At 41.1% G+C, this 3,077-nt stretch overlaps 1 pseudogene; it reads left to right on the plus strand.

The window, feature by feature from the left end:
• Positions 1-2,201: 2,201 nt before the first annotated feature.
• On the plus strand, positions 2,202-2,301 carry LOC127116408 (uncharacterized; annotated as a pseudogene).
• Positions 2,302-3,077: the final 776 nt, after the last annotated feature.

Raw genomic sequence — 3,077 nt, forward strand, 5'->3', positions numbered from 1 at the left:
ACATTCTCCATCCCGATTCGATTCGTTTAGTTATAGTTTCTCCTTTTTCGTTTTCAATAACGGTTATGCCTCCTTTCTTTGGTACAACGTGTACAGGACTAACCCATTTGCTGTCAGATATAGGATATATAATACCTGCTTCCAATAACTTGGTTATTTCTTTCTTTACTACCTCACTTAGGATCGGATTTAGTCTTCTCTGGTGTTCCCTAGAGGTTTTACCGTCTTCTTCTAACATGATGCGGTGCATACAAATAGAAGGGCTTATTCCTTTAAGATCGGTTATGTGGTATCCTAGTGCGGTTGGACGTTTTCTTAAGATATGTAGGAGTTTTTCTGTTTCGAGTCTTCCTAGATCTGCATTGACTATCACAGGTCGTTCAAGTTCTAAGTCTAGGAATTCATATCTCAGATTTTTGGGAAGTGTTTTCAAATCAGGGGTTGGTTTGTTAAGACTCTGCGTAGGATCTGGTGTTATTGCTAAGCATTGTTTAGATTTGTCTTCTCCTGACTCTGCTTCTTTTATGCATTCATCAATGATATCCATGAAGTAACATGTATCTTCTATTGCAGGTGCTTTCAAGAATTTGGAAAGAATGAATTCAATTTTCTCTTCACCTACTTCGAAGGTGAGTCTTCCTCGTTTTACGTCTATGATTGCACCGGCAGTTGCTAAGAATGGTCTTCCTAGTATAATAGGTGTAGTATCATCTTCTCTAATGTCCATAATTGTGAAGTCAGTGGGAATGTAAAACTGACCTATGCGTACGGGAACGTTTTCAAGGATTCCTACAGGATATTTGATGGAACGATCCGCTAGTTGTACAGACATCTTGGTCGGTCTTAATTCTCCCATTTCCAGTCTCTTACATATGGATAAAGGCATAACGCTAATTCCGGCTCCTAAATCGCATAAGGCTTTGTCGATGACAAATTTTCCTATGTGACAGGGTATAGAGAAGCTACCCGGATCCTTGAGTTTAGGGGGCATGTTTTGGATTATAGCGCTACATTCGGCAGGGAGTGTAACGGTTTCGCTATCCTCAAGTTTCCTTTTATTAGAAAGAATTTCTTTTAAGAATTTAGCATATGAGGGCATCTGCGTAATAGCTTCGGTAAACGGAATTGTAACGTTTAATTGTTTAAGGAGATCAACAAATTTTCTAAATTGGCCTACATCTTTGGTTTTAACAAGCCTTTGAGGGTAAGGTATAGGTGGTTTGTAAGGTGGTGGAGGTACATAAGGTTCCTTCTTTTCTAGGGTATCCTTATTACTCTCTTCCTTTTCCTTAGGTTCACTTTCCTCAGTAGATTTCTTAGGGTTTTGGTTTTCTATCCTTGGATCAGACGGTCCTTCCACTTCCGTTCCACTTCTTAATATAATTGCATGAGCTTGGCTTCTCGGATTAGGTTGGGGCTGTCCAGGGAATGTACCAGTTGGTGCAGCAGTAGGTGCTTGTTGTTGAGCTACTTGAGATATTTGGGTTTCTAACATTTTGTTATGGGTAGCCAAGGCATCTACTTTGCTTGCTAGTTGTTTAAGTTGTTCGCCAGTGTGTATGTTCTGGTTTAAGAAATCTTTATTGGTTTGTTGTTGGGAAGCTATAAAGTTTTCCATCATGATTTCCAAGTTGGATTTTCTAGGGGTATTATTGTTAGGATTTGGTTTCTGATATCCCGGAGATACAGATGGGGTTTGATTCGGAGACTGTCCAGGTGCGTATAAAGCATTATTACTCTTATATGAAAAGTTTGGATGGTTCTTCCAATTTGGGTTCTAGGTATTCGAATAGGGGCTTCCTTGAGCATAGTTTACTTGCTCTGTTTGGATTCCAGTCAAGAGTTGACATTCCGCAGGAGTGTGGCCTTGGATTCCACAGACCTCGCAATTCTGAGTTATAGCAACCACGGCGGTTGGAGGTGATACGTTTAAACTTTCAATCTTCTGGACCAAAGCATCCACTTTTGCATTAACGTGATCGAGGTTACTTATCTCGTACATGCCAGTTTTCGGTTGAGGTTTTTCCACTGTTGTTCGTTCGGTTCCCCACTGATAGTGGTTTTGGGCCATGCTCTCGATAAGCTGGTAAGCATCAGCATAAGGTTTGTTCATTAGTGCACCACCTGCAGCGGCGTCTATTGTTAACCTTGTATTGTATAAGAGACCATTATAAAATGTGTGAATTACTAACCAGTCTTCCAAACCATGGTGTGGGCAAAGTCTCATCATGTCTTTGTATCTTTCCCATGCTTCGAAAAGAGACTCGTTGTCTTTCTGTTTAAATCCGTTTATCTGGGCTCTTAACATAGCTGTTTTGCTTGGCGGAAAATATCGGGCAAGAAAAACTTTCTTCAACTCGTTCCAGGTGGTGACTGAGTTGGAAGGGAGAGATTGAAGCCATCTTCTAGCGCTATCTCTTAATGAGAAAGGAAAAAGACGAAGTCGAATTGCCTCTGAAGTGACACCATTAGCTTTAACAGTATCAGCATATTGAACAAATACGGATAAATGAAGGTTTGGATCCTCGGTAAGATTTCCAGAGAATTGGTTCTGTTGCACAGCCTGCAACAGTGAAGGTTTAAGTTCAAAGTTGTTTGCTTCGATTGCGGGCGGAGCAATACTTGAATGCGGTTCATCTTGCGATGGAGCGGCGTAATCTCTAAGAGCACGAGCTGGTTCTGCCATCTCGGTTAAAGAAGGAAAAATGTTTTTGATATCAGGAAGGTTTATAGGAGGGAGATTGTTTTCGGCACGATATTCCCGAATTCGTCGTAAGACTCGGAGATATAGTTCGATATCGTTGATTCGTAAATAGAGCGGTTCGCCTTGAGAGCGAGTGCGTGGCATACAAATCAACGAAAGAAAGAGTAGAAGGAAAAAGAAACCTTAGTCTCTACAGCGTAACGGAAGAGTTACGATATCGATTGAATAAAAGTCCCCGGCGACGGCGCCAAAAACTTGATCGCTCGACTGTGTGAGTCGAGAATGGGATACAAACTGCAAGTGCACAGTTCTATCGCGTAGTTTTAAAAGATATCGATCCCACAGGGACTTATGAATCGATATACCGTTATCT

The sequence above is a fragment of the Lathyrus oleraceus genome, chromosome 1, assembly GCF_024323335.1.
Source record: "Lathyrus oleraceus cultivar Zhongwan6 chromosome 1, CAAS_Psat_ZW6_1.0, whole genome shotgun sequence".
NCBI lineage: Eukaryota > Viridiplantae > Streptophyta > Magnoliopsida > Fabales > Fabaceae > Lathyrus > Lathyrus oleraceus.